Below are 20,818 nucleotides of genomic sequence, written 5' to 3'. Positions count from 1 at the left end.
CATCTTCTGACAGAGAAATTAATAGAAATTTATGTAATCAAAGCTACCTTTCTTTCTTTGAAATTTCTTCTTGCTTTATACTAAGAAGGTATTAGTAGAGTTTCAGAACAGGGCATGAGTAAGTTTATCTATCAAAAAGCCATGAGCTTTTCCAGCAGTTGCTCAATTGCCACTTATTAGGCCCACATTTACTTGGAACTTAAGGCTGGCTCAGATACTGGATGGGTAGATTAGGCCTTTCAGAGCTCTGGTTCCCTTTGCTAAATGTGTTCATTCTCCCCTCTGCCACTTTTCACACAGAGAACATGTTGACAGAATGTTGCCACGGACATTGCCAAAGTAGTCATCGGATCTCTAAACCGTGAAAATTCCTGGTAGCTTCTTGAGATATTCTAGCCTATATCCACCGTAATTTGAAAGACTTAGGATCCTCCCCAGAAGACTTGCTGAAACAAGAAATTGCAAAGACTGCTCCAGGCACCAACCGACAGCCAGACAGCAATGAGTCATTTTTCTCTCCTTGTAGCTACCTAATGAGTAATTGTCATGACTTCCTCCATACTGGGGCTAGAAGATGAGCGGTGTTCCTTGGAGTTATGTCCTTTCATCTTGCCTGTTTGACATCCTTGTTGACAGGGCACGAGATGCCGGGCCAGATGGTGCTAGGCACATTACACAGATGAGTGGCAGGAGTCCAGGTGTGCCGTGGGGTGGGGGGAAGAGGCAGGGGAGAAACTGAGCATTTCATCACTGGAGTATATAGAAAGAACAGCTCCAGCTGGGGTCTGTCTCTTCTTGAGAGCCTGAGTGATTAATGTTCTAAACAGATTCTGAAATGCCTATTTTATGAAGGGCCAGGAAAAATGAACATGTGCATCTTAATGACTTCATCTTCCATTATGAAGAAAGAGAGTATAGTTTGTGGTAGAAAGAGCATTGTGCTAGGAGGTCTTGGGTTCTAATCCTTCACAGAGTGACCAGTGGTCCTGGTTTGCCTGGGACTAATGGGCTGCCCAGGACTTTGGATATTTCATTTCAAAATTGCGGTAGTCCTGGGCCAGGATGGTTGGTCTCCTTATCTAGCTCTGTGGCTTTGACCATATCATTTATCTTGTTGAGTCACTGTCTCCTGACATCTACCCCTGCTCTGCCCTTCAAGAGTTGAGTGAGGGTCACCAAGGTATTGGGAAGCAGAATGGTTTGTGAGTTGTGTGACCTTGATCAAATTTCTTAGCTCTTTAAACTTGATCTTACTTTTTGGCCTTTATAGTAGGGTAATACTAGTGAACTCCTTATCAGATTACTGTGAGAATCAATTGAAAAAGAAGAATTAAATGTAAATTCCTGATTGCAGTACCTGGGACATAGTAGTCCCTCTGAAATGATAGCTATGGCTCTTATTACCGGTGTAGTAGAACATTGTCAAAAGTAGACTACATCGATGTCCCTATTACTAGAAGAATCCTTGGATTTATGAAAGTTGGTTCTGCCCTCTTTGTGTTGGGTTGCCCTTATCCAGGAGCGATGAGTCTCAGAAAGCTGGTGTGCACAATGGCTTCTAGTAGAATCTTCTGGAGGCTGAACCACAAACAAGTCAGGAGCTATACTCAGAGGCTGACAATAAAGATGCCCTCCCTTTCCCCTGAATATGTGTTAAAGAAGAGGTTACAAAAAAGAATGTAGTATTTCTACATTTCATTAAAAATTATATGTGTATTTTACAGTGGTATGCCAGAGCCAACTCATATGAGCTCGGAAGAACTAATTGTTAGTATCTCTTCTCAAGTTCATGTTCAGTGACCTCATGTTGGTAGCTTGAAATCAGCCAAATGGAAGTATTTATCATGGAAATTGGCAAATACTGTAAGTCAAGGCTTTTTGTTTTTATTAACAGAGATCCACTTGTTAAACATTTACCTGCTCTCTGCTGTGCATATGTAAAGGTGCAGAGAAAGGCCTGGTCACCACTGGGTGGTGAGATTAGTGATTTCTTTGCTTATCTGTATTTTCTAAGTTTTTAAAATTTACATGCATTACTTTGGTAATTTTTGTTTCAGTTTAAGAAAAGGAGAGCTCAGTCTGGCAGCATTTTCACGATAAGGGATGAGAATAGGCAGACCAATTTCAAGGTTTTTCTGACCAACTTGTGAGCACACTTGAGGCCCTGGAATTGGGTGATGCTGAAGCAGGGAGAGAGGAGCATTGTATAAGATTTCTAGAAGAGGCCACCCTCGAACTTCAAAACCTGTCAGTCATTTTCAAATGAAAAACTCCTGGAGAATGGATATTTGGGCAATAATTTTATACAACCAACCTAAGGAAAACTAGAAGGAAATATCATGAAAATGGAGTATCCATGGGTTTGAACATGATTGCCAACCTTCATTCTAGGGCAGAATTTCTAATTTTTTCCCAACATCATTATTATTGAAACTGATGACAAAAGGCAAAATGGCTGGACTTGAATGTCTTTGCTCCTGTGAATCCCTGTGGTTCCTGAGGAGATAGATCAAGCCAGTGATAGAGCAGAAGACATAAGCAGACAAGATCCATTATTTATTTTTATGTATCCATGGTGCCTTGCATGGCGCCTGACCTGAAGTAAATGCATGAGTAAAAGATGGGGCTTCCCCTATGGTGTACTGGTAAATGTTGAACAACCAATTTTCCAAAGGAAAAACTTCCTAATTGGTGGCATTGGCTAAAATTTGTGGTTTAAATACTCTCATCATGGCCAATTTCAGTCTGTAAGAGTGAAGTTGCTGAAGTTGGGGTTGGGAAAATATTAGCACAAGGAGATTCTTCAGAGCAGGCTCCAGCACACCACCAGCCCATGTGGTATTCAGGCTTCTAGTGACTATTGCCAGATGCCTCTCTGGCTGGACCTACCCTCCCCCTTCTGCTTTGCCCAGTCCTGCAGTCACCCCAAGGCCTCTTCTTGACCTGTGGACCCTTATGATGAATGCTGTGTCCATAAGTCAAGGAATTGACCCTGAATATGGGAGTTATTGGAACATTGGATTAGGGTTGAGGGAAATCTGTATTCTATTCATGGCTGACCACAAGGGAATCCCAGGATATCCCTGGTTCCTGTCCCTTTGCCTATCTTCTGTAGATTAGTGTGCTCTACCTACCAAGGGGGCTGAGAGACTGTTACTGGTGGAGGTTTTCAGAATCCTTGAAAGTAGGCATGGAACCCTAAAGGAATCCATTTCTCTCTCTCCTCTTTCTTTCTCCTCTCTCATTGCACTATCCTCCCCAAATTGGCCTGAACCTTATTATATAAGAATAGGAGCCAAGACTACCTTTTTAGTGCCCTAGGGTTTGGGCACTAAAAGTTTCAGGGATCTCAGGGGGCTGAGACAAATCATAAATAAGTTGTAGAGCACAGTCCTCAAAACCAATTAGAAAGAGACAGTAGCACAATGCCCTTATCCCTTCTTCCACAGCCTGTCAGGCAAGGCCTACCATATATGGGCTCCTCCTCCAGGGGCAGCTGAGTCTCCAGCAGCTGATAAACATGGGGGCTGATCCTGGTTTGGTGGGAAAACACCTAATTTCCTGATTTATGAAGCACTCAGTTTTATTAACTGTCCTATTTTATTAGGCCTCATTAGTGGCCTGGGAAAATCCTATCCTTGTGGCTTTCAAAGCCAAGACCTCTGTCTAAGCAAAGAGATCACATTATATAGGGGTCATATCTCTGGGAGAAAAGCTGACCCTCAAAGCGCCTAGAAGGATGATGGCATTTATAAAAATTGTAATAACACTATTTTGGTGGCTGCTATGGAGCTGGTCCTGAATTGGTACCTTGTATATCATCTGATTCTGAAAGCAACCATATGTGGTAGATACCATTACCCCATTATACCTATGAAGAAGAAAACTAGGTTTGGCAAAGTTTTGCACCCTGTCTCATGCCATACAGCTAGAAAGTAGTGGTGTAAGATCCATACTCAGATTGAATGACTCCAGAGTCCATTACTGAGGCCCTGCCATCGATTCTTGGAGTAGGAAAAGGCTGATGGCTCTCTCCCCAGCCTCCTCGTGTGGCTGGATACCTTAGCCAGACTAAGTCCCCCTTAGGGGAGTCCCCCATTCCTCTTCTATTTTATTGTTTAGAGGTACAGTAGAGCATGTCTCAAGAACTGCTGTATTTTAAGGACTAACATCATCACAACCATACCGGAGTCCTTACGAATCTTTCCCTCATCGCTCTCTCTCTCTGTCTCTCTTGAAACATGGATATAGCAGGATGCTTTTCCCTTGTCAGATAGAACGAGGACTATGAGTTGCTTCACAACATATCCTCACCAGGCAACTGAAAAAAGCAAACCTCTGCTCAGCTATTAAAATAACCTTCCCTCCATAATGGATTAGTTATTTCAGCAATGAGGCCCATTTGAAGGGAGATCATGAGATAATTGACTGTCAGACAGTTGAGCAATGTTAAGGTCAATTGTAGTGGAGGTCAATTCATTTGAACAATGGGCTTACTTCTGACAGGCCTCATAATGTTGATAATAGTAACTGTGGTTTAATGGAAATGTTCAATGATGTTAGAGAAGAATGAACCATTAGACGTTCAGATTAAAGTATTGTCTAAACCCGGAAGGTTTTGGAGATGGTTTGGTCATAGCAAACACAAAATCCTCCGCTAGGGAAAACCGACTTTAAAGAACAGCTGGATTTAATGTCAAAGGCAAATGATTTTCTTTCCCCCTTTACCGATTGACTTGAATTTACACTGTGCAGACCGTGATTATTCCCCGACTCTGTATTTATAGCTTCTCATTTGCATTTTCCAGAATAATTAAGAATTTAACCTAGAATGGGCCATTTTTGAGTAGAGGTGAATGCTTTCTGATTTTTAAATGAACCGTCTAAATTAGATACTAAATATACATTGTATTCTCCTTGCCTCCTGCTTAAAGTCCTTCTAAACTTCTGGACTCATTACTGGAACCCAATGGGAGTAATTGCTCACCCCATTCAGAAGTCTTTGTCCAGGAAGGTGGCTCTCATCCATAGAAGACAATCTGTTTCACAAACGTGACCCCTATCTGCGGTTGTGGGAAGCCAGGGAACAAGCCAGTGGGCTCTTTAATGGGGACACCAGGAGCCTCCCCAGCAGACAGCAGAAGGGGAAAGCTGCTCTGTATTCTTTGCTTAAATTCTACCAGAAATCATTTCCAATCCACTTTGCTTTGCTTGACAGAGCTGGGTCCTGATTTTAAAGGACTTACTTCTCCAGAAAGAGTGTAACTGTATGCCCCCAGGTACAACTGCCCTTCAGGCAGAAAAACAGGGGGCTAATTCTCAGTACTGCTTGCTTCTCTGGACAAAGCATCTTCTTCATCCCTACTATTGCACTCATTTGGCGCAGATGGGCTAAGGCTAAAGGGTTAAGAAACATGCTCCACTTAAAGTCTGTTCATTCTTACTCTCTATTCTGCTACCTCTCATGTTTATAAATGGGGCCTAAAACCTTGTTTTCTTCACAGTGGAAGTCCATGTCTGCTCAAGTTCATTCTCTGTTAGTGGGTAAGGGGTCATAAGGCCCCTGCAGCTGCCAGATTCTGCAGTGTAGCAACAAAGTTCTTAAGACAGGGGATGTGTTGTCCCTGGGTGGATGGGCCCTGTGTCCCCTGGCAGGCGTGATCAGAGCTGCAGAGGTAATTTAGCAGAGCTGTCTAGAAAACCTACAGCCACCCACAGGTTTGTTTGTTTGTTTTCCTTAGGGCAGAAGGGAAAGAGGGGGCACCTGAGATTCCAGAGGGAAGTAGGTATGAAAACAGCCAGAGGCTCTGAACTTCAGGGTCCAGAGAAGGAGGCAGGGCATGTTGATGTATGTTGAGGACAACTCACCCAATCTTACTGTTGATTAGTGAGTTGTCTGCAATGTTCTCTGCATGGTTGGATTATGGGCTTCCAAATACTCCTTCCACCCTAAACAAAAAGGAGCAGGGATCCCAACATTAGTGTCTGCAATGCTTACTTCAGGGAGGCCAGTGCCAGCCAAATAGGGTAACCCAGGAATCCACTGGCACTCACTTGAACAGGTGCTAACTGGTCAAACTACTTAGCAAAAATCAGGGCGGGGGGCGGGGGGGGGTGGGCTTTAAGGAATCTGACAGGTCCGTTTTGCTGCTGGAGTCCAGTACTTGCAACATCCATGACAAGACTGGGTCCTGTTGTTTGGCACTGGGGGAGCTGGGTTAATAATACTAATACTAATACTTGCTGACATTTAGCAATCCCTTACTCTGTGTCAGGTAGGGCAGGCAGCTAGGACTTTGATGTGCATTTTTTTGCTTCCTCCTTACCCATTAAAGATGCAAGTGCTATTATTATCCCCATATTCAAATGAAGAACTGTGGCTTTACAGAGTTAATAGCTTGCCTGAGGTCACCAAGATAGAAAGTGCTGGAACCAAGATCCTCACCCAGGTTGGTCACTCAGACTCCAGAGACAGGCTGAGCAAATGGAAAGTGTGTGTGGCCAGGTAGGTGGTAGGGGGTGAAGAAAGGAGAGGAGATTTTGTCCATTATACATTTGCCTTGAGTTGTGCTGGCATTCTTATGACTATATGGAAAAAGACATATATATATATATATATATATATATATATATATATATATATATATATATGTATTCCCAAAATAGACTGACTATATTTACCATCACTTTCATCCCATGGCTAAGACTATCAGACAAGATTCTCAGTATAAATGGTGACTGGCCATTGGTCATTGCTGTGTGGCTTCTGTTTACTGGAAGTCTGATATAAAATTCACAGCTAGAATAAAGCAACTATCAAAGCTAGTTTTCCAATACCAAGGAAGAAAAATTAAATTTCATACATGTTCAACGAATAGATCTGTTCTGAAGACTTAAGTAACTCTCCTTTAGAATTTTCTGGTTAGACAAAATGAGGCCAAGCATCTTGTCTGGTCTGAAAGTAGGAGTAGAATGGTGACTGAGTAAAATACTTCTAGCTTAGTCACCCTTCCTGTGACAGGAAAAAAAAATGACTTTACCTCCACAAGAATGACAGGCAGGGGTTTAAAAAAATCCTGTAATACTTCCTTTGTTTTGGCTTCAAACATGCTGTTGATAACAGCTGTTACCAGTGTACAGTGTGTTTATTGTTGAGTAATTATATTTTGCTTTCATATTGGCAAAGCTATTATTTGTACTCTTAGGAGCAGTGGACATCTTGTGTGCACAAATGAATTAATGTGACAATGGCTTTTGACTTTGGAAGCAGTGACTTATTAATACTTTCATCTGCAATGTTGTTAAATAAATACTCGGATCTGTTCATCATGTACCTATCACTAATGGGTTTCTCCAGCTACAAATTCCACAAGACTGTGCAACCCAAAGGACCAGATTATAGAAAAGGGAGAGAGAAATTATAGATATCTCTCTTATTATGATTTTGAATCCTGTCCAAAAGCCAGAGCGCTTCTGATTTAAAACAGTCAGATTGGTCAAACCCAGGCATTGGAAACTCCCTAGGGTGGATGTCAAAGAGAAGACTCCTGCACTCTATCCATCCCTGGAAGACTAAATCAAAATGACATTCCTCTCCTTCCACCTACACACTCACACATATATGCACATGCTTACATGCCCATGCCCATGCACACATACTTATACAGAGACCTTCTATTTCTCTAGAACTTTCTAAGTAGAGGGCTCAATAAATGGTATTGCTTAACTGTTTTATTATTACTACCATCTTTTGTACACCAGGTACTGTATAGTTAGCTAAATTACCCACTAAATTTTCTAAATGGAAAGGCAGACAGAAAACCTAAGTTAGGTAAAGGATGATGGATATTTTTAAAGATCGGGAAGACACAATAATGAAGAAAGAAGTCTTGTGTGAGGATCCTGTAGACTTGCATGCAAATTGGCTAACTTCAGAAAAGAGATGAGGCCGGCAAGCAGTGAGGCGATAGCTTAGACACACAGAGGAGGAGACTGGACATGAAAGGGTTCCACCTGGCAAATATTCATTATGTGCAAAGTGGAGTGTGCCTTGTGAAGGCAAATCGTAGGATGATGCACACCAAGTGTGTATAAAAAGGCAGTGGTTTCCTTGCCTTCTTAGGCAAGGAAAGGGCCTTGTAGAGCATAGTAAGAACAAAAGGAAAACAAACTTTGCCTCTGAGACTCTTCCAGGCAAGTCTGAAATGTCCTGAAAATGGGGAACTTGAAGGTCTGATGGAGAAAGGAATGCATTTTGCCTGAAGTCTCTTTAATTAGGAGAAGAAAGAGCAAGAAGCAGTAGAGGCCAGGCGGCAGTCACCCATGGGGACAAATGATGAATAAGGCAGCAGTAGAGCCTGAGGGGAGAGGAAGAAGGCAAGGAGAGTGCCAGGGGCCCTGATGCAAACATACAGGACAGGGAGCAGAAAGGAGCCCAAGGAGGCATGGTACACATAATGCAAAACTTGCTCATCTCTGATACATCTTATGAGCATGGGAGCCCTGGGGCCAGATCACCCTCCCAGACAAAACTGGGATTAGCCTCATCCTCAGAAAAGGCTTACCCTTGCTAATTGGAAACCATGGTTGAACCATAATGCCAAAGTGGTGCCAATTCTGAGGCCAGCAGGGAGCTATTCTTCTAGCCAATGTTAAACCAAAATCAACCAACTCCTTCTTGCTCCCTAAATAAGAGTATTGTGGGTAAGGAGTAACCATTGAGAGTTTTCTCAAATGCAGAGCAACAAGACATAAGTCTAACCATGTCTGTCCAACGCTTAGAACCTTCTAGATCAAGGATCAGAATCTGTGGCTGGCATGCCCCACAGGCTAAGATTGGCTTTTAGATGTCAAAGGGTTGTTGAAAACAACAGCAACCAAAAACAAAGAAAAATATATGACAAAGACTGAATGTAGCTTTCATAGCCCCAAATATTTACTATCTGATGCTTTGTAGAAGTATGCTGACTTCTGCTCTAAAGGATTCCAGCACATTTAGGAAAAATCCAAAGTTTATTATAGCTTACAGGTTGTGCTGACAGATCTGACCCATAAAGCCACAAAGCAACAAAAACAAAAACATGATGCCCACACAATATTTGGGGATGTATGTAAACTAAAAAAAAGACTTCCTGTTTATCTGAAATTAAAATGTAGCTAGGCATCCTTTGTTTTATCTGGCAGCCTTATGTACTAGGCTTAAAGGGGTGGCATATAGCAAGAGCATGGGTTGGAATCAGACTGCCTTCATTCGGATCCTGCCTCAGCCACTTGTGTAATGAAGCAGACAGTTGGCCTTTCTTTGCGAAGCCTTGTCATTAGGAAATGGGGACGATGGGCTCTCAGAGGGCACCTAGAATGGTGCCTGGTACCAGCTATTGTTACCATATCATCTTGCTCCAGCCTGCCCCTCTGACCTCACCTCCCGCTATTCTCCTCTCCCAGACTTCACTCCAGCCACTGTGGCTGCCTGGCCTTTCCTGGACCTACCACATGGGCACCTGCCTTACAGTCTCTGCATTCGATGCGTCCTCTGCCCGAACTCTCTTCTCCCAGTATCCCCTGGTGTTCATTCCTTCCACACATGGAGGAGACTCCTCGACTGCTGTCTCCTCCAAGGCCATCCCTGGCTATGCTCTCACTCTCTAGTACCCTATTCTGCTTTACTTTGTCATCATAGCTTTTACCTCACCCTGACATTGTACATCCGTGTTCTTTACTCTTGGGCTTGTTCACTGTTATGTTCCTAATTCCCCGCACAGTGTCTGGCACTTATTTGAAGAATAAAGGAGTGAGGGTGCCTGGGTGGCTCAGTAGGTTAAGCGTCTGCCTTTGACTCAGGTCATGACCCCGAGGTCCTGGGATCCAGCCCCAATTTGGGGTCCCCACTCCGTGGGGTGTCTGCCTGTCCTTCTGCTACTCCCCCTGCTTGTGCTCTCTCTGTGTCAAATAAATAAATTAAATATTTTTTAAAAAGATAAATGAATGAATATGTGATGGACTGTACCTCTTCAAGGGGCTTAGCTCAGAGCCCTGAGGCAGTTGTAAAGCAGGCAGCTGTATTTTTGACTAAAGCCGGTGATAGCATGGGGGGTAAACAGATGGGATCTTGGGTCTCATTCGAGGTTATAGCCTTATAGCTTTGCAGCCTGGATGGGAAGGCAGTATGGCACAGGTACTTAGGAACAATGAAGTAGGAGAGGGCCATCAATGAGAAGTCCTAGGGGCCTTGAGAGCACTTGACAGGGAGGTCAGGGAAAGCTTCTCCCAACAGGGGCACTTGCAGCTGGCTGTGAAGCAAGACCAGAAAGTAAAGAAGGGAAGGAGAGCTCTGGAGCGGAGGGAGCCGCGGGTGCAGGGGCTTAGAGGTGGGGCAGCCCAACATATCACCGGAGCACAGAAGAGTCTAGGACACCGAAGCATGGGGGTGCACTGCCTCTGTATTTGGCAGCCTATCCGTCCTGCGTGTGGCATTCAGATATTTCTGTGTTCCGGCTTGATGCTTGTGTCAGCACTCCTGAGATGGATCTGAGCTCACCGCACCCTCCTGGCACATACTTTTCAAAACTTGTGTTTATTATTATTATCGAGTCATTTTAGCACTGGTGGGAAGGGATGAACTGACAGGTCTGAAGACAGATGGGTGGATCCACAGGGTGGCTTGGAGACCCCAAGGGGCCACACGCCCTCTGTTGCTGTTCCCTTGTCAGTGGGGACAGCCAGTAAGAAGAGCTTGGACTCCCTGCCAGCCCTGTGTGTTCTTCTGCTGACAAGCTCTGACCTCAGGCAATTTACCTACCCCTTCAGAGCCTCGGTCTCCCCATGTGCAAAATGGGGAGGTGGCTATTTCTGTGCGCCTTATGAAGCCAATACATTGAGAACCACATGGGAAAGGATGTCATGCTGCCTGGCTTATTGCCTGGCACAGGCAGGACTCCCAGGAGTGCTGAGCTCCTGTCTCCCGCTTCCCCTTCTCAAACCCAGCCCTCTCCCACTTGGCATGATCCATTCGGAGGTGAAGGAAGCATTTTTCATTGTGTTCCCTTTGAATCCTGGTCCCCTGAGATGGTCTGCAGAAACAGGAGCTGTGGTAAAATACGTCCCTGGAGAATTCCTCCACCCAGGCCCTGGGGTTCCTTCTCCAAGCACCTGCCAATGGATTTGTCTTGACACAGAGTTGAGGCTGGCTGGCTGTTTGACACACTGGAGTTTCCTGGCAAAATCATTTGGTGATGTAGCCTAGGTCCTCATGTGGAGGCCACTCACTCATGGAGAGTCAAGGTCTGTGAGTGCAAGGTTGAGGTGTTTTGGAGGGAGCAGCTGGTCCTCTGAGAGGAGAAGGGCCAAGAAACTGACAGCCCTCAGACAGTGGTGTTGGCCACCAACTTGGTGCCTCTTTCCCGTAGGAAAGATCCTACGAAGTCAGGTCGCCTGGATGGCTCAGCAGTTGAGCGTCTCCCTTTGGCTCGGGTCATGATCCTGGAGTCCTGGGATCGAGTCCCGCATCAGGTTCCCCACAGGGAGCCCGCTTCTCCCTCTGCCCATGTTTCTGCCTCTCTCTGTGTGTCTCTCATGAATAAATAAATAAAATCTTTAAAACAAACAAAAAACCAATTTTTAGAAAGATACTACAAAGTAAGAAGATAGGAAACACTTTGAAAACATTTAAAGCAATTCAGCCAGATTTAGACTACCGACTGTGCTTAGGTGTTTATGACAAAAGCAAACATCTCTGTTTCTTTTGGCATTTTTAACATCAGGTTCGTGGCCTGGAAGAGCCAAAAACTGACCAGAGAAAGTTTCTTGGAGTCCGTCAAGGGCACCCTGTTATAGTTCAGTTGAGTTTAAATCTTGAAAAGCTGCAGGATGAAATTGGAAATCGCCCTGGGTAATGGAGAGCCAAATTGGGCCTTAGAGCAGGTAGCCCAGTGACTTATTTTTTAATGTCTCCAACATGAAAGAACACAATTGATTTTTTCCTCCTTAATCCCTCCAACTCCCCAGCTTTTATTGTTTCTAAAATAAGATAAACCAAGCAGGTATTATTTCAGCTCTGTAAACAATCTTTATTTTTCTGGCCGATAGGAATAGAAATTGAGACGGAGACCCGGCTTGCAAGAGGGGGAAACAAGGTAATCAAGGAAATCATTGATCTTAACTTAGTTGACGCCTACCACTTCTGCAAATGCTCACAGTGGTCGTGCGCCCCCCATAACTCACCCTCCAGGGTTTGTCGATACCTCATGAAAGTGCAGGGCCTCAGGCAGGGAAATCTTCAAGCACTCGGGTTCTTTCCATGGATCAAATCACACTCGTTATTTTTGAAGATTAGTGGCCACTTCCAAAATGACTTCGCTTTCTCGATCCAGGCAAATAATTGTCAAATGATTTTATTTTAATGCTTTGGTGCTGGGAACATTGAAGGGGTTTCCATTTTATTGCACATTCTGAAATTCTCAGTCCGTTTCTCCTGCTTTGCGGGTCTCTGCCACGAGCAGAGCGATGTTAGCTTCAAAGGCCTTTTCTGAGCTGGCAGACCCTCAGCAGGGTGTCCAGGAGAGGAGGAATAAGCCTTAATGGGCCTGGTAGAGGAGACGGGCACCTTTTCCTGGGCTTGGTATGAATGGGAGGGCTGGAATGCGCTCCCTCTAGCCAGGACCCAGTGGCAGCTGGACACGTGTCCACACATGTGGCTCAGGGGCTGTCCCCATTGACTCCACTTGCAGGCCCTGGCAGGTACTGAGGCAGCTGTCCCGGAGTGGGGGCATCCATCCAGCCATGCCCTACTCCCTGTTCCAGCTCTGAATCCCCTTGCTCGGCCTTGAGGTACATCTTTCAACTTTTTGAGGAGTGACGTTGGCACAGTTGGCTCCGATGACAAGACTGTTTTTCCTTCTTCCTACCTTCCAGAGTTATTTTACAGGGTTGGGGTAGTATGTGAGGGGAGAAGCAGCAGGGTATAGGGGACAGGTAAGGTCTTTGACGACAGACAGATCCAGGTTAGACAGTGGTAGCTTTGTGTAATTACCATAGCTAGCTTCTGAGTCTGTGTCTTCATCTCTAAAATGGGAACAACATGAGTCTCAAAAAGGTTAGTTACAATTGTCACCATTGTTATTGTACTGCTATTATTAATAGCATTTCTAGGGATTATGTATATTTTCAACCCCAAAAGTCAGGATTTGTGTCCAGCAAGAAGACAGGATATTTGAACCAGAAACTGTCCCAAAGAATCTAGAACATGATGAATGCTCCCTGTGCCTCAACATTACCTGGCTACGTGTCACCTCAAGGAAGGTAGTGCCTGCCTGAAAACTGTCCCTAAGCGTTGGCAGATTGGAGCCTGGTACAGGTAGGGTCCTGACACTTGGGATCCTGTGCTGCTGCCTCAGAAATCAGTTATCTGGTGTGAGTCACTTGCTCAGAGTGCCAGAAGGCAAAGGGGGTGGAATCATTACGTAGAAATAAACAAAGAAGATGCAATGCTCAAACCCAACAAGCATGAGACCCAGCACTTTTACCTCTGCTGAGACCATGGGGCAAGCCAAGCCCAAACAAAACTACTTTTCATGTCCCAGATCTATGTACACACACTCAGCTAAGATGCTGTTTATCTAGGATGGATGTTTTCTGGCTCTCACTCCCTCCCTGAGATACTTCTTGAGGCTGTTCCTTCCTGACAAGAAAGCCTCATTTCTTCAGGCTAAGCCTGCCCTTAAGATGTTGACATGAACCTGCTTTCCAGAGTCTGGGGTTGTTTTAAGGGAGGGGGTCACAGCTCTAGTTAACATAGGTCCCCAGAGAGAATGTGTTCCCATCTCATGAAACAAGAGGACTCATTTCTCCCTGTCTTGTTGGAGTCTGAAGAAGGATCCAATGAACTAAAAGGTGTTACCCTCATTTCCATATGGACAAGCTATAGAGCTACACCAATACTCCCTTCATGTGAGCTAATAAATGATTGAACTCATCAGGCTTAGGGATTTTTCTGGGCCATGGAGGAAGCCATGACCTCCTTTTCTTTGGAGACTGGGAGAGAGAATGGAGTCCCCCGTGTAGGAGCTTCCCTCCTGCTTAGCATGGCTGGGTCTTTCCTTGAGCTTGGGCCTAAGAACATCCTTCAGAGATAAGAAAACACAGCCCCGACTAGACCCCACGCCAATTAGCAAGTGGCCCTACAGGTCCTTCTGGAGCCCTGAGGATGTGTATTTAGCCCTATTATTTATTCAGGATTAAAGGTCTTTCGTTTGGAGGGCTTGTCCCCTGAAGGGTACTTGGCATCTGAGGAGTTGTTTTAAAAGACACACTACCAAGCTCACACCCCCAAGATATGTTAAAATGGGGGTGGGAATGCAAGGCTGGGTTGAAAAGCTGGTGATTTGATTTTAATAAGATTACTTTTCAACTAGGTTGACTTTTAAAGTTGGCAGCCAGACCACATCAGCATTACCTGGAAACTTGTTAGCAATGTTGATTCTCAGACCCCATTCCCAACCTACTGAATCAGGAACTCTGAGGGTGGCCCTGCAGTCAGTGCTTTAACAGGTATTCTAGGTAATTTTGATGCCCTCTAAAGTTTGAGAGCCACTGTTCTTGGTGGTCAGGAGGAGTGGATGCCAGTGTGTTGTTTCTGCTCTGGACAAGCCAGGGGACACACCCTCCCTGAAATCTTCTCTGTCAGTATCTTTTAAAGTACTATTCACTAACTACTTCTATGAATCACTTTGATGTGCTTATTATTTAAATTTGCAGATTCCTAGGCCTTACTTCAGATCTGTTGAATCAAAATCTTTGAAGTTGGGGGCCTGGGGATAGTGCCTACTTAACATGCTTCCAAGAGGCTTAATACAACTCAGTAAATTTTAGGACTTACCTTACTGAATAGATCTTTATAGCCCAAAGTATGGTCTGTGGATCAGCAGCATGGACATTGCCTGGGAGCTTGTTAGAAATGCAGAACCCCAGGCTCTGCCAGACCTACTGAATTGGAATCTGCATTTCCAACCTGAATCCCGGGTGATTTGTTTACATATTAACATTTGAGAAGCATCACCTTAGACCTTGTGCTTGAAGCACCTGTTATATGTGGGCGCTAATTCATACAGCTAGGAGTACAAAGTATCATTCCAGAGTAGACTAAGGACTCTTAAAAAATACCAGTGTTGTGTGGCTCCTCACTCAGACATCTTAGAGCCCCAGTGTGTAATATGAAACTAGATACCCTTGCAAAGCACTGGAGAGCTGGCCAACACTTAAAGAGTACAGAGTCAAAGAGCACCGTGCAGATCCCTTGTTGTGGGACTTGCATCGTTTAAGAAGGAAAGTCTACCCAAATGTCCTTCTAAACTACCTCCCCACCTCCACCTTACCCAGAGTAGAGAAGCATTGTCAGTTAATTCTTAACACTAGTTCCAAAGAAGCAGAGATTAAGGATTTACTTGACTCAGTCTTTTGTTTGTAGCTGGTTTCCAGAAAGGGCCTGCTAACAATCCTTTACACCTTCACGTGAGTTGAAGTTAATTTATCTTTTCTTTGGGTCTTGCTTCTTTGGAAGGGAAAAGTTGACAGTATGAGCTGTGATAGACTCTAGTCTTTCATAGAGGAACTTCAGGCAACTGTAGCAGATGCAAAGGTGTTTAGGGCTGATGGTATGCAAATCCTAAGTCTTCCAGGAGCTCCCTAGGTCATGTCTTAGGATAGCTGGGCCTCAACTCTGAATGTTACTGTTTGCTTCTGTTTTATATTTCTGGGAGGAAAGTGTTTGGGTTATACCTTCTCTGGTGCTTTTTCCATTTTTGGAAATCCTCTGAGGATTTGATGAGCATTCAGTCTGTGTTAGTCCCTGTGCTAGACATTGAGGGGACAGGAAATTTCAGATAATGCTTCTTCTGTTTTCCCAGGCTGGGGTCAGGGCTAGAGACAGAAAACATCTGCTCTGTCTCTGAGGTTCTCCCTCCAAAACTGAAGTACCTGGATGGTGGCCCAATAATATCTATAAAGAATATTATGGAAACCTCCATTTTTATTGGTGTGAAGAAACCTGCCCATTCATTCATTCGTTCATAGTTTTTTTCAAGTATCTACTACCTATAGATAATTGTTCCTGAGATTTGTTTTTAGGTTTGATTGTGGAAGCAATTTTTCTTAAGAGTACCTGCTTCCAAAGATAAGTTTTTAAAATTTCATACTAGTTGGAACATACTATCATCAATAGTGTACTGATTAGAAGAGAAGAAATGGCTCTTTTCCCCCCAATTTCCAAAGGCAGTATGAGGGAGGTCAAGTTGGAGTTCTAAGTAAGGAAGACCTTTCCATCAGTCATTATTGATCACTTATAAATTAGAGTGATACCCTCTCCCCTCCAACACACACACACACACACACACACACACACACACACACACACACACACACTTGGCACTGGTGGAGGAGAGGCAGAAGAATCAGCTATCGTTGCCAAAGGTTTTGAGATGGGACATGGACTTGACAGCCTTCCAACCCTGAGATTCTGTGAGAAGTATAGGAGGGCATGATATTCATCTCAGGGACTATGGTTCTTTTAGCATAACAACATCTACATGGTTTATTCCATTATGTTTCCACAGGATGAATAGAAGGGCTGGCAAATGCAAGCTAGATTCTATTTCTCTCTCTCAGGTGAGAAGACACTGGGAATTTGGCTCAAATGCAGTAGACTGAGTAGCAAACATAAAGAGCTTAGATTGCAATAAATATCTCAAAGCTAGTAACTAGGAACAGTTATAGGAACTTCTCCTAAACTAGCCTGAAGTCCTAGAGTCGTGGAGGTTCCCAGAAAACATCAAGCGTCTCTCACCAATAGGTCTCTGAGTTACCTAAGCGCATCACAAGACACAACTAGGGGATGCTGGAGGTGGTACAGGGGCCATGTTCTGCATCAAACCTTAGCCTGTGTAGAAAATTGAGAGCTTAGTATAATTTACAGCAAGTCGTCCTTGTATTTAAAGCGTAAGCAAAGCCGACACTTATCACACCTCTTCCTATGTGTCTTCTGAAGATCCAGGATTCCAGGGGCTCACAAATACTGCTCATACCATTTGGGCACCCCTCACCAGGTAGCAGAGACCTGATCCAAATACTAGGTTTACATAAGGAATACATTGTTAGAGATTTTGCCACACAATTCTCATTTTTCACAAAAATTGATTGTTCAAAGCTGATCTCCAGTTGCTTTTTTATTAGACCTTTAAAGAAACCCATAGTTGGCAGTATTGCCTAATAGCAGAGAGATAAAGCTGTGGAATCAGACAGACCTCAGTGGGAATTTTAGCAGAGTATCTGATTCAAAGTAAGTGCTTCATTAAGATCTGATTCTTCCATAGTGGGGCTTCAGGGTATGGACCTATAGTCCTAGAATCCTGGAGGTCAAAAATTGATCTCAGCATTTTCACAGTCTAGATTATCCTTTTATTCATTCATTTGTTCATCCAACAAATATTTATTTAGCACATACTCCCTGCTAGCCACTATTTTAAGCACTTGGTATAGATGAATAAAATAGAGGTGTCTCTGCCCTTATGGACCTTACAATCTGGGACAGGAGGCAGACAATGAACAAGTATCTAAGTAGTGTGAAGGAAGCAAACAATGGGCAGTGATGGAACAGATTGGTGTGTAGGAACCTCCTCTGATAGTGATTAAGGAAGGATGCCTTGAAAAGGTGAAATTTAGCCTGGACCTGAAGGATGAAAAAGATCTAGCCAAGCAAAGAACCCCTGATTCCTCCATTAGCACATCAGATACGCATTATCTCAACAGGAGTACTCCATGCAAGGTGAGGGCACCAGCCTTTTCCCCATCTGTATAGGTAGACTTTGCCAGCAACTAGGAGAGAGAATTTTGCTCATTTTATTGCATATGAGGGAGAGTTCAATCATAACACAATTCTCTAGGGCTCAGCATTTCTTAGGATGTTGCACCATGTAGGGGTCTCCAGAGAAACAAAACCAATAGAATATATAGATACAGATATATATGATTTATGATAAGGAATTGGCTCATGCATTTGTGGAAGCTGAAAATTTCCATGGACTGCTATCTGCAAGCTGAAGACCCAGGAGAGCCAGTGGTGACAACTCCAGTTTGAGTCTGAAGGCCTGAGAAACAGAAATACCACTGATGGTCTAATTTCTAGTCCCAGGGCAGGAGAAGACTGATGTCTCAGTTCATGCAGTCAGGATGAGAGAGGAAATTCCACCTAGTTCCCTCTTTTCATTCTATTCAGACCCCACGGGTTTGGATAATGTCCACTCACATTGGGGAAGGCCATCTGCTTTATTTATTCCAGTCCACCAATTCAAGTGCTAATACCTTCTGGAAATACCTGTATAGACAACCCAGGTATTTAACTGCCTTTAACTCAGTTAAATAATGTTTAACTGGGCATCTCTTGGCCCAGTCAAGTTGACACATAAAGTTAACCATCGCACATCACCAGGATCCAGTTCCTGTCCACTGCTGAAGAAGTGTAACTTGTCAGAAGAAAATGGGCTTTAGATCCAGACCTATGATACCACCTTTCTCTGCCATTTCCTAGTTGAGTGAGTGTAGACGAGTTACCTATCTGAGTCTCAGTTTCTTCATCTGCAAAATGCAAGTATGGTTTCTGTTGTTAGGACCAAAATTGAAATGAGAAAAGCACAGAAAATGTTCATTATAGTGCTTTTACAGAGCAAGCACGGAGTCAAGCAAGTGTTCCTGTGGCCCACTCCTACTTTCTATCTCATGTGACAGAAAAAGAAGTCTTTGGCTGTATGGTAGTTTGAAAACATGTCTGCAAATTCTTTGACAGCCCTACCTTTACCTCAAGAGTGGTCTTACCTGACTGGTGTACACATAATCGAATGCAACAGAAGTGACACTGAGTGGCTTTTGAGGCTACAGTGGAAAAGGAAATAGCTTCCATCTGGCTCTCTATCTCTCTCTTGAGATTCCTCCCACCCCTGACCTTGGAACCCAACCAACACACTGTGAAGAAGCCAAGCAGCCACATGGATGGGCACTTTAGGTAGGTGCTCCAGCTACTGCCCTGGATGAGGGCCCAGCCAAGAGCCAGCATCAACTACCAGACATGTGAGTGAATGAGCTTTCAGATGATTCCAAAGGCCCCAGTCTTCAAATGCTCCAGCTGACCCCGAGTGGAACAGGGATGAGCTATTGATATCATTGTTTTAACCTAAGTACTAGAGTTCATTACACAGCAACAAATAACCAGATTAGCACACTTCCCTGTCTTAGTCCATCCTGCCCTCTACCTGCCTGCCCTCTACCTACCTGCCCTCTACCTGGTCCTCCCATCACACTGGGCCTAGAGTAGCAGAGAGATCAGGAAGGACACTGTCCTTTGGTGAGGTCTTCTTTCTTCTACCAACACCCTGCAAAGTTTTGGCCAAGTAGCTTCTCTTCTGTGGGCCTCTGGGATTAGAAACTCTCTTTGGCATTTGCTAGTCTCAAGGTCATGTAGGAAACTGATATGGAAATAGGAAAAGTTGCAAGATTTAGGTATTTTGGACTGTAAGCCTAAATTTTGTGGGCTGTTGTATAGGAGTTTATTGTTCTCTGAGAGCTTTCTTTATGAATTTTCAACTAAAGAAAACATAGCCTAAGTACCTGTGATTGGAGAAGGTGTTTTTGCATGTTTTGAGACCTCTACATGAGCCATGAAATGGGCTTGGCTGGAGCCTTGTAGGCCTGTTCTGATCCACTTGTCTAGTAATTATCATGGAGTTCTCCTTAAAACCTATGCCCTGAAGAGGTCTGCAATCCTGGAGCTCCATTTAACAACTGCAAATTCTCTTAAAGTTGAAACAAAGACTGGTAAGGCTGTAGGCTAACTGAGTTTTAAGCCCCCATCTGTTGAGTGGTTTCTGGCAGATGGTCTCTAAAGGGTGCTGTGTGTTTTATCATTTCAGTTTCTTCTGAAGAAGGATTTAAAATCAATTTAGGGGTCATGTTCAGGAACTTTGTCAAAACTACAGGCTCCAAGTCAAACAGGAATTGTTCCTCAGGGGCTCTCTAATGACAAAGGGAAAATGATCTGGGCTATTCCGAGTATCATTGTTCTCATCCCCTTCCTTTGCCGAGGGGCAGACTTTTCTTTTGAAGTCTGTTCCCTCCTTCATTTATTCTTCAATTTCATTACACTGAGGTGAGTCTGTTCAGTCTTGGGTCTGGGCTAGGTTTCTCTGATGAACAAAAGCAAGCCTGAAACAGGTTGCTTTGAAAACCAGGTCCCATGTCGAACATCACATCTCTAAATGAAACAGAAGAAACACTTCAAATTAAAGGAAACTTCTGGGTGAACTTTGGAGAGAGGAGGGAGAGAAAAAGATCATAGAAGCTTTAGAGATCTTTTCTAGCTTATGGAATATCAATATGGAAAAAGCAATTTGTTTGTTTTTCTATTCCCTACCCCCACCCATAAATAGGCAGATCATGAAACTCAATGTCAGAAAAAGTTAATACAAGAGTCCAGCAAGAATAAAACTTGTTTTCCTTGGTCTGCTTAAGGCTGCTAAGATTGGATTATATCCCTGAGATATTGGGTTTTCTCTCCTTCTACCGCCTGGAGCTTGGCCATTATTGTGATATTGGAGGGATATTGTCAAAGTGCAAGAGATGCTTGGTGTTTTAAGTCCTTCATTGAAGGATGGCCAGCATGAAGGGTCCTATTCATCAGCTAGGCTTTGCAGTTGTCACCCAGATGGTATCTGAAGCTGTGAGTAGGGTTGGCACTTACTCTGGGGAGGGAATATGGTTTTGGGTTGGAATTTTAGTAGAA

At 43.9% G+C, this 20,818-nt stretch overlaps 1 protein-coding gene across 1 annotated transcript in view; it reads left to right on the top strand.

The window, feature by feature from the left end:
* The window catches only part of ALK (ALK receptor tyrosine kinase), a 690,816-nt gene that overhangs the window by 140,369 nt on the left and 529,629 nt on the right, over positions 1–20,818 (top strand). The window lies entirely within an intron of this gene.

This window comes from Nyctereutes procyonoides, unplaced genomic scaffold (genome assembly GCF_905146905.1).
Source record: "Nyctereutes procyonoides isolate TBG_1078 unplaced genomic scaffold, NYPRO_anot_genome, whole genome shotgun sequence".
NCBI lineage: Eukaryota > Metazoa > Chordata > Mammalia > Carnivora > Canidae > Nyctereutes > Nyctereutes procyonoides.
Note: the sequence above shows the minus strand (reverse complement) of the source record. Positions and strands in the feature narration are given on the sequence as shown.